The sequence below is a fragment of the Taudactylus pleione genome, unplaced genomic scaffold (genome assembly GCF_031769625.1).
Source record: "Taudactylus pleione unplaced genomic scaffold, aTauple2 ptg000457l, whole genome shotgun sequence".
Classification (NCBI taxonomy): Eukaryota; Metazoa; Chordata; class Amphibia; order Anura; family Myobatrachidae; genus Taudactylus; species Taudactylus pleione.
In genome coordinates this window covers 2,651,364-2,665,946 of record NW_028284859.1, presented here as the reverse complement: position 1 = coordinate 2,665,946, position 14,583 = coordinate 2,651,364, and positions in this window count along the sequence as shown.

Genomic DNA, 14,583 nt, shown 5'->3' with positions numbered 1-14,583 from the left:
ACAATTGAAAGACCTAAGTTACAGAGTTACTGCGACGGAACAAAGAGTTAGTGAAAATTTTCAAGATGTTTCCCAACTGAAACACACAGTTAAAAAATTAGAACAAGACAACTACCATCTCTGGAATAAAATAGACGATTTGGAGAACAGGTCTCGTCGAAACAATATTAGATTGGTTGGTCTACCAGAATCCATTAAAGGCTCAGAATTATCACATTTTGTTCGCAACACTTTGCCAATGATACTAGAAATTGAAGAGGAATGCCGTGATTTAGTCGTAGAAAGAGTTCATAGACTAGGTCATAATCCTAGTTCTTCTACATCCCGTCCAAGAGTGGTTTTGTTTCGATGTCTCAATTATCTACACAAGCAAGCGTTTTGGACAGCATCTAAGAAGAAAACTATGCCTATAATTTGGGAAAACAAGAAACTTTTCCTATTCCAGGACTATTCGGTAGAACTCTCCAGAGCCAGAAAGGCTTTTTCTCCAATCTGTTCCAGACTGGTTGCAGACAAGCGCAAGTTTGCTCTTGTTTATCCAGCTAGACTAAGATTGTTTGAAGGATCCACCTACAAAGATTTCACTAATCCCCCTGACGCTATGGCTTATCTTGATGAAGAAAAGGAAGCTAATGCACAAGATATCTCTGACTCTCCTCCTGAAACACATTGATATTCTATTAGAGAATATCTTGTTTAAAATTTGTTCATTTTGAACAATTTGAAGAATCTGGTTTCGCAAGGTTTGAATAAGTGTGGTTATGAAAATCTAGCCACTTAATTCATGTATGTTACTAGAATTAGTTGAAAGAAATTAGAATAACATATATTCTTTATTGTTATGAGAATTGATATATAACTTGCACATATTGTTACTAATTGTCACATATTTAAAGGTAAATTAGAGATATATATTCTAATTAATATTCTTATGTAATTTGAATTTATGTAGGTTATGGCACGGGGCTCTGTTGAGTCCTATTAACTAACTAAAGTAGTGATTGTGGAATTAATACTACAAATTCTATCTTGCATATTGTGGTTTAAGGAAATAACTAATATTTCAGCAATTTTCTGGAATACAATGTGCCTTTTTGTTCCCTTGTCTCTGTCTATTTGTATGTCCTCCCTTGTGTTTCTTCCTCCCCGATTCATAATTAATATGCGTATACTTGATTATAAACCTTTTTGTTATAGACTTACATTGTCTACCTACTTAGAGATAACATGACGTTAAAAATTGGAACTTGGAATGTAGGAGGAATTAATTCACCCATGAAGCGACGTAAAATTCTCATGTATCTTTCTAAACAAAAAATAGATATTGCTTGCCTTCAGGAGACTCATTTGACAGCAGAAGAGACTAAGAAATTACAAATGCTAAATTGGACATTAGTTGCAGCTGCTCCATTTAATTCTAAATCAAGAGGTGTAGTTATCTTAGCCAAAAAATCTATTCCTTTCTCAGTAATTTCGGTGAACATAGATCCTGAAGGCCGATATATTATGGCTGAAATTTGTCTAAATGAAACCACATATATCCTATGCAATATATATGCCCCAAATATTTATAAGAAATCTTTTTTTCAATACATACTTACTAAGTTATTATTATATTCTCCAAAATCACTGAGACTTTGTGGAGATTTTAATCTCATATCATCTCCAATTTTAGATCGCTCACATAATACATATTCTCCAATTTCATTACCCAAGTTGGGAGTTCCAGAACTAGCTTCCAGGCTACAACTAATTGATGTATGGAGAGCAATTAATCCTACTGAAAAAGATTTCACCTGTCTTTCAGCTGCTCATCATACATTATCACGAATAGATTATATTTTACTTTCTAACTCTCTCTTTCCACAAGTCATAGAAACAAACATCGAATCTATAGTATTATCCGACCACGCATTGGTATCGATATCTATTCAGACAAAAACAGATAGAGGACCATATCGTCATTGGAGATTCCCTACATATCTTTCACAATCAATCACTTTTCGAAATAAGCTGATCTCGGCTTGGATGGATTATAAACATAATAACCTTTCCCATGCAGAATTGAATCCTTCATTATTTTGGCAAGCAGCAAAATCGGTCCTACGAGGACATATTATTTCTTATACTTCAGCTGAAAATAAACGGATTGCTAATGCATACTCAGATGTACAGACTAAACTCACTAATGCATATCAGACATACAAATCTAATCCAACTCCCCCTTCTAAATTAATATATAATGAAGCCAAAACACATTTTGAAGAATATATGAAAAATAAAGGAGACAGATATCTGTTTCTAATCAACTATAAGTTTCACAAATTTGGCAATAAGTCTGGAAAACTATTAACTAACCTATTACAGGGAACGAGGAAGCCAATGGTAGTTCACCCACTGCGTATGTCAGATGGATCTCTGACTACCTCTAGTAATGAAATCACAGAAGTGATGAAAACTTTTTATGCTACACTTTACTCAAATAATACTACCACATTAGAATCTAAAGATAGTGAATTTATTGGTTGGGAGGATCTTTTGTTTCCGCAGATCACTAAAGACTTGGCCGATACAATAGTAGAACCTATTACATTAAAAGAGGTCACTGGGGTTATACAACAGTTGAAATCCTCTAAAGCCCCTGGCCCGGATGGTCTATCAACTGAATTTTATAAAATCCTACTTCCACAGATTGGAGATCATTTAGTATCCTTTTATAACCACATTATCACTACTAACTCTATCCCTGCTTACTTTAATTCTGCAATCATTAAAGTTATTCCCAAACCCAAGAAAGATTTATCACTTTCAAGTTCTTACAGGCCGATATCTTTACTCAATGTTGACTATAAGATTCTAACGAAAATTATTGCAGAACGATTAAAGAATATACTCCCACAAATCATACATACAGATCAATCAGGATTTATATCAGGACGACATTCTGTGGTAAATGTCAGGAGGGTCTTGGCGGCTGTGCAACACCTTAATACCTCTCAGTCCCTTACTCCTAGCATGGTAGTATCATTTGATGCTGAGAAGGCATTTGACCTCGTGATATGGAAACATCTTTATTCAACTTTGAGTAAATTTGGCTTCTCTGCATCTTTCATCAATATTTTGATAACATTATACACGAAACCACTTTCACAAGTGTCATGCAATGGATATATTTCATTACCGTTTGAGATTCAAAGAGGAACAAGACAAGGCTGCCCTCTTTCTCCGCTCCTCTTCGCAATAGCGGTTGAACCATTGGCTATAGCCTTGAGAACATCTCCACAGGTAGAGGGAATAGCAATCGGTAAAGTCATCCTAAAGATCGCACTTTTTGCGGATGATATGGTACTCTTTGTCACAAATCCTCATACCTCATTTCAAGAAGTGATGGATATTATACAATCCTTTGGTCACGTATCAGGATATAAGGTGAATCTGGATAAGTCCGAAGTAATGCCAATTAGTGGTCCAAAAACATATTTTGAAACTCTGCCCATTTTGGAATCTTTTAATGGGATCTCAACTACTCTTAAATATTTAGGAGTTCATATTACCTCAGATCTACAAAAGCTGTATATTGCCAATTACACTCCAATGATAAACAAAATAAAATCATTAATAGATAATTGGAAATCTTTACCTTTATCCCTATTAGGTAGATTAGCAGTTATAAAAACTATAATTTTCCCAAAAATATTTTATCTAATGCAGATGTTACCGATTGGTCTTACCCAAAAAGATATTAAAACTTTATCTAAAACTTTCAATTACTTTATATGGCAAGGTAAGCGCCCAAGAATAGCGAAACCAAAAATGTTTACTACTAACGATAAGGGTGGATTTGGTCTTCCAGATCTAAAGAACTATTCTCTCTCGATATTTTTCCGATATATAAATGATTGGTTATTAGAAAGAGGCACATACACCGATAAACAAATTGATGAAGAATTATTTTTACCTTATTCTCCTGGAGCGTTATTACACTCTAAATGTAAAGATATTCCTTTCCATATATTAAACAATATACTTTTTAAAGACACCTACTTTTCTTGGATATCTATTAATAAGAGACTAAGAAGTCAATTTCAATATACTGATTATATACCTTTATGGGGCAACCCAGCTTTTCCTCCTTCCTTGTCTAATGCTAATTATCTTCAATGGAAGGAAAAAGGTCTTTCTAACATTTCCAAAGTTTTCGATCCTGGGGGTTCTTTATTGTCTTTTACGGAATTGCAACAGAAATTTAAATTGCCAAAACAAAATTTCTTTATGTATTTGCAAACTAGACACTTCATCAGATCACTCACAGTGATAATTGAAGAAAATAGAAATCTACACCTCTTCAACAGTTGTTCAAATTGATATGTAGAATACCATTTAAAATAAAAATGTTTTATAAACATTTAGTAAATGATCACTCTGCTGTCCAGTGGGTCTCACTGTATAATACTTGGCGGAAGGATGCTCCAACTATCTCATCTCTTGATGATTTAACTGGTCATACTGACTTTATATTAAGAAAATTGCAGTCATCATATCTTCAAGAAGTACATATGCGCACGATTCACAGGGCATATATCTCTCCAGCACAGCGCAAACACATGGTAGCATCAGAGGCTGGAAATTGTCCTAAATGCCATATAACGGAAGCTACCTTTATCCACTGTATATGGGAATGTGGTATAATTAAGACATTTTGGAACAAAATTATTCAAATGATAAATACCTTATTTACACTCAACCTGGTACCTAAATTAGTGGCTTGTATATGTGCCAATTTTGAAGAGTGGGATTTAGGACCTCATAAAAATAATATTCTCCCACTACTCATATGTATAATTACGATAGCGAAGAAAGTAATATTAATACACTGGATTAGTAGATCTTCGCCCTCTCTTAGAGAAGTTAAGCAAAAGTTGTTACAACTAATGTATTATGACAGGCGATCAACCTTGCCGGACATAAATAAAGGAGTGGAAAGATTTTACAATAAATGGGAGCCCTACATTAATACTCTTGAAAGCTCGACACAAGATCAGATTATCAAATTATTCGAGAACACAGATTGGTTTTTGCTTAGAAATATAGCTTCCTCTTAAGAGATACGAAATATATAGATAAGCTATCTTCTATCTTCTAATTCCTCTTACTTAATCCAACCATACTTAGATCTCTTAAATCTGAAGAATTACTTATTAGATAAGGAAGTCTACTTCAATACAGATTTTAATAACTGACAATGCTATTTTTATTCCCCTCCCTCCCCTCTTCTCCCTCATGTGTCATGTCTTTTCTTTTATGTAGCGTGTTAGATCATTGATATATATTGATATTCCAAATAATCTAGCGTTAAATTATTCTAGATAATAACATTAATGCCTAACTGAATACTGATAACGTTTAGGTTACCTAATATTTTGGACCAAGGTAATGGTCAAGATGTTCTATATAATGTTAATATACCTATTCTCTATTTTGAATCATATATGTGGCTTAAAGAGATCTATTTTAAGTATTATCTAGAAATTTGCTTAGTTTATCAATTGATACTGGAAATGCTTAATGCTAATCTTTTTGTGTAATACATATTGTGTTCTTTACTTTGAAAGTTAATAAAAAAAAAAGTATATTAAAAACATGTCCGTGATTCAGGTGAAAGCATGTGTTGTTGTGAAGTTTGAGCAGAGCGTAAAGGTGGTGGATATGGGTAAGGATAGGGAGGGTAAGGGTATTGTGGGGGAAAAGACGTGGGTGAATATCCTGGGACCTGTGGTTGCATTGGGTTAGTGGGATAGAATTCTGTTTGTTGTTGAGTGGGGTTAGTGAGAGCAACTTGTTCTGACATGAGTGTGTGTGCAAGTGCAAGCGTGTCTGTTGGCTGTGATGTTAACGTCATTCTCTCCAGAGCTTGTATACTGACAGCCATTAATTTTTCGCTCTGGGTCTCCCTCTTTTTTGAGATGTTTTTGTCATGTTCTATGGCAGACTCTATGAGGTTATCTATTGTAAGTCCCCGCCAGCCAGGCTGTGAGGTCTGAACACAAGTTTTTAAATTCTCTTTTAATCCATCCATTAATATCGTGACTATCATTCCCCTGTGGTGAATGCTATATTTAATCTCTTCTATCCCAGTGTACTGGGTGATAGCCTGCAGAGCCCGGTCGCAATAAGAGCCCGGTCGCAATATTCTTCTGCAGTTTCACTCTCTTTTTGTTTGATTGTGAAGATTTTGTTCCAGTTAACTACTACTGGAAAATATACACCCAATTGAGTCACAATGCGGGAAATGTTATCTTGGTTTACTTGGTTTGTTAAGGGAACGTCGCCATCCAATACACAGTCCGTGATAAATTTTGTCACGTCGGTATTGCGTGGCAGGCAGGCAGGCCCTTAACACCACATGCCAATCTTTATTTGTGGGCTCATGAGAACTACCCTAATTTCTCAAAAATCTTTGACATTTGGCTAATTCTTTTTTGGGATCAGGGAAATCATTTATGATGGAATTTAGTTCTGCCCTTGTCCATGGACAATGCATCACTACTTCCCTTGTGTGTACTATACCGTTTGCATCCGCATTTCCATTCGGAACAGTTATTGTCCAAATGGGATGCAGACCGGCAGCGCTGCTACCTCTGACCTGGTTACCTGGCTGGGGGTTTAATCTGCTGCTGCTACGTATGGTATTAACAACTTCCTCAATGGGTGCAGAGTGTATTAACACTTCCCTTGCTGTTACTGATGGAGATGGCGGCACCACCCGTGATTGTGGTGATGCAGCATCTTTCATTTGCACAGCATGGGAAATGGCAGACATTACAATAGGCTCATCTTCTACATCATAAACATTTTCTTTATGGTTACTTAAGAGGGGGTACAAATTACTTGTTACATTTTTATTGGTATTTTTGGTAACTGTACTTGCACCTCCATCCACATAAGGTGGGGGAGGTGAGCGTGAACTGCTGACAATACTCTCCACGACGCTACTTTGCCGCACGTGCGCGATTCTGGCAATGCGTTCGCAGCGCTAGTTTGCATCGTTTGCACATTTTTAAGCCAAGCATCCCCTTCATACTGCCATATTTTTAAACATTCAAAATACTTAATCTTTTTCTCTCGGGATCGCACCATACTGATGTGATCCTGGACATTATCTAACACATTTTTGTCAAAACTACCAATTCTGGGAAACGGTCTAACACTCTTTCTCGTCATATTAAACCATATATCACAGTACCTTATTGCATAAGTACCGTACTTGGTATACATAATACGACGGGCCGACCCGATCAGCGCTTCCATTAGCAGCACATCATTGCCTAACATTTCTACTGTTTGCGTGGCTCCCATTCTGAGACAACTCCTACACTTTTCAATAAAAATTTAAGCTGGTGAAAGACAATCAAGATACTTTCACTTACCTGTGAACGATTTAAGTCGGTGGCGTCCACACACCTGGATAAGATTTGATAAGGCAACTTCCACACCTAGATAAGTTTTGAAACAGGCAACTTCCAGACCCGGATAAGCTTTAGTAAGCTAACTTCCAGACCTATGAGAGTTTATATGTCGGCCACTCTCACGCACCTCTATACAACAAAGACAACATGTACACCTGCTACTGTGTTTAGAATGGTAAAGCTGCTTACCGAGCGACTAGGCTAACCCTTGCACCTAGCCCTTAAGGATCATACGGTACCCTTAACTTTAGGGAATAAATTACCCCTACCAACAATACACTCACTATTACACACTTTTTCCTGCGCAGAAAATAAACGTTAACCCAGATATTGGTAGATAGAAAAATAAATGTAAACCTCAATGGCTTTGTTCAAACACGTGGCAGCAGAACTGGAAGTGCATATACGCTATTGTGCGATCGGCCGCATACACAATTATGCGACTACCACACAAGCGTATAATTACTTTTTTAACTGCGTACGCAAAAATGCGTTTTAGCTGCCTATGCAATACTGTAGCACCCCTCTAAACACAAGGTTCTATCAACAGAGGAAAAACAAACTTTTTTTTCCCTCTCTTGTCCCTGGATTCTAATCAGCGCTTCCTCTACACAATAACCGGCAGTACGCTCTCAGCAACACTGTGGTAATGAAAAACTAATGCGTCTCTCAAAAGGCGCCTCCACCCTTTTGCTGAGAGAGGACTGACCGAGTGTTATCGTGTATCAGATAGTGTGATAAACCTACGAGCCCCCAACTGTTGAATCGTCAGTATTAACCTTTAATATATTCCTGCCTATAAACCTCTAAGATTCACCTGCCTAGAACCTCTAAGACAAAAACCTGCCTATAACCTCTAAACAGAACGCTAATTGCGTACGCAGTATAACCGCAAATAAAGACAGGAGTGGAATCTGTGTTTCCAACGCACAAGTATTATTCAGGTAAAAGTACAGTCAGTTACACGCAATCTATACATACACAAGTTAGGCGTAAAAGGAAATAATACAGACCCAAGTACAGTTATACATACGCTGTGCCTCTGGACCCAGAGATAGACCTCAGACTAGATATCCTCAGTACACCCAAAATTCAGCATGAACTGGCAAACCAGTATTTGGACACATGTATTTATTCCCCCCTAGACTGAAACAGGACAAAGGGAAAACTTCCTGCTGATCTCATTGGTTCCCAGAGGAGAAGCATATGTTACGGCACATTTAACAGGTTGTTTCAAATAGACTTTCCCTGCCTCCGACAACAGGGGTCTTTCTAGTAACGCCTCCTGTAACATTCCATCAGCTAAACATTTTGTTGCTTGTAAGTTCTGCGATCCGTAACTTGAGTTTGCATGATGCGATCTCTCCACCGATAACACCGGGATGCTGTAAAAAGCGTACGCATCAGAACGAAACCAAACACACCTTGCTTATCATGTATAATACCTTAGTTATCAAAAACCTCTATTTCTTAGCATTTAAACTAACTTAACCAACTTGAATCATACAATTTGATGCTAATGGAACCTTGTGTGCGAATATGTAGTGTGTGGGTATTCGGGGTTTGGTATAAGGACACTAGTTATTAATGGGTGAGATTTAAGTGCATAATCTCTCATACACAAAGTGAACATCCAGCAGTGTGGATGGCTGAGGGTTGTAGTTCTACATGCCCTCTGTCAGCAGGCCCCCACCTGTTGTGTGTTCAAAGGAAAACAAAACCTCTTTTGTTCTCACAGACTCTTGTGTGAAATGCAAATGTATTACCACCTCAAGCTGTGGAGTTTGGGGCCATCCTGTCTAGGATTCAGACAAATCCAATTGTGTAGATCAATGCCTGGATTATATTACAATTGCCACAACTATACTTTATCTGCATCCAGGGATTCCCAATTTGTATGTAAAAATACCCATTGTCTATTCTTATTTACCTTTACTCAGAAAGCTTGTTTTTCCAGTTGCCCTTGGTAGATTAACAAAAACATTGCCATCTGTTCTTAGCTCCTGAGTTATAACTTGAATTGACGCTGGCCACAAAATGATGTCTTGCGATCTCATTTCCAAAATGGAGTCTTGCGGCCATTCGCAAGATGGCGTCGCCGCGATTAAATTTTAAACTGAACTTGTCTCAGCCAATTATTCAGCTTCGACAAGAAGTTCAATAATACTCCGGCTGCCATTTTTAGAGGTTCAATTCCCTAGTAACATTAATTAGTCCCTTCATTCATACTATATTATAAGCTACTATCCACAATCAGCTTCAGCCGATACTACTTTTTAAAAAAGATAATAAATACGGTGTAAAAAGGCAATACATAATAATGCAATAAAATATATATATGAAAAAAATGGATAATAATAAAATAAAAATTCTTAGTAAACACATAGGGCCAAATGTAATAGGTAGTCAGTTTTAGTAACAGTACAAACTCACACTTTCTCGCACTTTTAAAAAATGCGAGTTTGTACTGAAACTCGCAAATTCAATATAGCCTGCAAACTTTTCAGTTCGAGGCTACTGCATTTGCGAGTTTAGGCGAGTTTTTCCCTATGTAAACTGACACCTTTTAATGCGACTAGCAAAACGAGTAGGGGTCCCCTGAAGATTCCTAAACCAGCACTGAACTCTTTCTAGCCACAGCCAGGGAAAACCTTTCACCAGTTTCCCTGGCCAAAGCTAGTCAGTCCAGGCTGGGGATCCCTGGGGAGTTGGGTACCCCCCCAATAAAGGGGTACCCCTCTCCAGGGCACCCCAAGCCTAGACTGATAGCCCGGGGCTATCCCCGGCACCCTAGGGCAGTGGGTGCTGGGTTGACAGTGTTAGTGTAAAGTGTAAAATTAAAGTGTTAAATATTGTCTTTAGTTGTAGAACCACAAGTACCAGCAAGCCTCCCCCGCATGCTGGTATTTGGAGAACCACAAATACCAGCCTGCGGGGCATTACGGGCCCACTGGCATTTGTAGTTCCACAACTAAAGAAATACGTAAATAAACAAACACACACCGTGAAAGTAAAATTTTAATAAAACATACATGCACACTCATACTCACACATACTCACCTAGTATCCAAAATAATCCATAGGGGTACCTGAAAAAAAATCCATACTCACCTTTCCTATATGTAGATCGCATCCTCTTCTCCAAATAGGCAGTCCAGGGGTTAAAATAACAAACTCGCAAAAATCCCGATCCATGCCGTGTACACATACCTTTGCTCCGCGTAAATGACCGGGGCACACGTGCGCCCCGTCATTGAAGAGGCCGCCAGCCAATCAGGGAGCATCTCCGTCGGAGCAGCTCCCTGATTGGCTGAATGCAGCCAGCTTGTGTCTCCCATAGATTACTATGGTGAGAAATCACCATTGAAGTCTATGGTGGGGACCGCTACAACATAGCCGCAAGGTTAACTCAGGTTAATCTTGTGGTTACATCAATGATACAATGTTGCGACGGTGTGTTATTGATGTAACCACAATCAAAATCAAGCACATAAAAGCAATATAGTGTAGTATATTTTATGCAAACATACAGTATTTAACAGTAGACGTACATAAATCTGTGTACCATATAATGCAATAAATAATGCATATAAAGGTGTCCTGGTGTTTAACTACAAACGACCTGCTTAATGGAGAAAAATCTCCATAAATAGTTGTTTATTAACAAGCCAAGCAGGAAACGCAAACAAACATAGAGTAATACCCAGCATACATATAGAATAAATAATGATTATCTTAAAAAATGGTTCAGCATATAATAGTCCACTTTTGGAGGTGAAGGAGAACCAGTACCAATGCGTTTTGTCCTTTTTGGACTTCCTCTGGGGTGATACCCAGGTCTTGGAGTGCCACTTTATATACCCTCTAATCGGGGTGTGCCAAAATCTAAAGCCAAATTTCTGAAGACGCCGTACGCACATGTGCAATGCGTGGCAGCCATCTTTGTGATGTCATCGACAATCACGAGGGTTAGTAATCTTATAAAAGCACACACACGCCGCTCAACATAGCGGACATGCGGTGCTAATAGCGCAGTGCCTAAGACAGCATACTCCCCTCCCTCCAGGGTCCAGAGTTTTTGCGCTCTGCAATTTTCTTAAAACAGGAAGTGCGATCACGGATTAGTCACCGTCTTGGTGGAGGACAATGATACTACTCAAGCCTGTGGCCATCTTTTGTGGGGCAAATATAAACTTAACAGATAGCGGCCATCTATTTGGTGTAAAGACCACATAGCGTCGGCCATCTTAGGCAAAGCAAGCATAGCTTTCACAAATAGCGGCCATCTTTTTGGTGTAAAAGTCACAGCGACGATCATAAATAGCCATCATCCTTCTTAAATGTGACAAAAATTGGCTTGATAACAGACAGCCATCTTTTAGGTGTACAGCTGACATATCACAATGGCTATACATATAATAAGTGATATATAATGCAAGGTGAGATAACCATTAATCACAGAGTCCATGAAAAATACATATGGAAAAAACAAATATAAAAAAATGCGAATAAATACATACTAAAATACAATGATTTTTTTATATATATCACTCAGAAAAGAGAAAAAAGGGGGGGGAGAGATAAGAAAGGGAATCAATCAATCAGAACTGAGGCTCAAATCTTCAGAAGCTTTAAAAAGAGTATATGTTTAACTTCTTAAAAATTATCACTAAGTTGCAGAATTAAAATAGACCGGTCAACTGCAGGAACTATAAACAATCATAAATAGTAAGAAATTAGAATGATGCAGCAGTAAGGACTTAGGGCCTGATTCAGACTCGGTCGCGAGCACTGAGCGCTCGCAACCGGGTCGATGTTAGGCCAGTGGGCATGCGCACGACGGAGCCGCCTCAGTCGTGTGCATGCACGAGACCCGGTTTCCGTCATGGGTGCCGCCATGCCAGTCCTTCTCACTCCAATGGTAGCATTGTGTTGGTCAGCTGACGCTGTTCTCCTATCATCTGCTACCTATGGGTATATATCCAGCCCCAGAACTCTAGGAAGTTGCCTGAACAACGTTTGTCATTCCTAGTGTAAGGCAGCTGTACCCTTGTTACAGGTTCCTCTGAGATTTCAGCTGTGTCTTCTCTAGTGTGTTTGATCATCTCTCCCGGAGTGCTAATCCTGTGCTATCCTCAGTGCAATAGTGCGTCATATCACCTTAGCCTGTGTGCAACTCCGTATACCATCTCTGTCAGTGTGCCAACTCCATACTATCTTCAGTGCAACAGTGTGTTACAACATCTCAGCCTGCGTGCAAACTCTGTGCTACCTTTAGTGCAACAGTGTGCCATAACACGTCAGCATGTGTGCAAACTCTGCGCTACCTTTAACGCAACAATACGTCATACCACCTCAGCCTGTGTGCAACTTAGCATCACCTTCCGGAGCACCAGTTTGTTATTCTACCTTAGCCTGTGTGCAACTTAGCGTTACCTTCCGTCACAATAGTGCGTTTATACACCTCTACCTGTGGGTACCTCAAGTACCATTTCCTGGTGTAGCTGTGCCTCCTGGAAGACATTATCCTAGGGCTACCATCTGTGTGTATCTCTATTTCCACAGGGTTTGGTTACCCTATCAAACGACCGCGACCTGCTTGCTGGGTGCAGCTTAAACCCATATCCCAATTGATAGGGGTCACTGGTGAACACCTCCCAGCAGGTTAGATTCTGCACCATTGATAAGGTCTTGTTAACGTCCAAACTCTGTGGATGAAGAGTTCATACATTCAAGCTCCTCGCCTCCAATTTCTCCCTCAAACTCGGACCTCTGCTTTCAGTGGCAATCGTGACACTAAGTTAACAAGTTCAATTCCTTTATAAGTAAGGAATTCCGGATTCAACCCATCAACTTTGTTTCTAATATTTCTCAAATGTTCTTGGATAAAAAAGTTTCAGATTCCTTTTAGTCTTGCCAACATATTTTAAACCACAGGCGCACTCTAATAAATATATCACAGAGCAGGTATTACAGTTAATAAAATGTTTTATGGAAAAAGTTCATTAAAATTCGCAGGCACAGAAACAGAGTCATTAAAATTCGAAAAGGTCTTCCTATTAGCGTGAAGGAATTTACACATATTACATTTCCCACACTTATAGGAGCCTACACACTTATTTAAAATATTACTCAGTCTTCATTTTTCTTTCAACATACTGGGGGCTAGAATATCCTTCAAATGTTTTGCTTTTTTATAAATAATCACAGGTTTCTCTGGAAAAATTTAATTCAGAACTAACTTTAAAATGCACCAGTGTTTGTTCATCACCTGTTTAATATTTTTTTCATTAGTACTGATATGGGGTGTTTTTCCTTCTTTCTATTTGTACACACAGGCCATTGCCAGCTTGTTTAATCCCAATATATCTGAAGCAAATTATTCTATTTTTCATATAACAACTATCAGGTTATAAGTAACATAAATATATGAACTTCGCAAAGTGTTAACCAGAATTATATACCTTTTAAATCATTTGGATAATTTCCTTTCAGAAAGATAATGATGCACACAAACTGTTATAAGTAAAATGTTTTTATATTCATCAAATCAATCTTCATAAAATCAATGCTTGTTAAAATACAATATAAACGATACAAAGATGAGAGAGAGAGAGAGAGAGAGAGAGAAAATGGCTGCTGTGTGAGATTATGTGTGGAGGTTGTTGGGGCACATGTCCTATTGTTCAAACCGCATGGTCTCTGAACACAAACTCCATTTTGAATGTCACAAAACTCACATAATGTTGTAACTTCTGTAAATCATATATCCATTAATGATCATAATTATAATAACTATAAGAAACCTATCTGAACTATACAACACCAAAACTGGGTAGAGTTATAACTATGATCACAAGACTAGTAATTCACAACTTCCATTGAATCAAGCACACGATTCAATGGGGAAACGTGGAGCACATGGAATTTCCTTTGTTCACACCACATGGAGGTAGCCATCTTTAACAAACTGCAGACTACCTTTCACATGGTAATTATTACTTATATCAAATCTATTTGAACTATAATATCCCCAAACTATGAGAATACATAACTTCACAATACTATCACAATATGGCTAGCAATCCGCAACTCCCATGGGACCACAACCACTAGC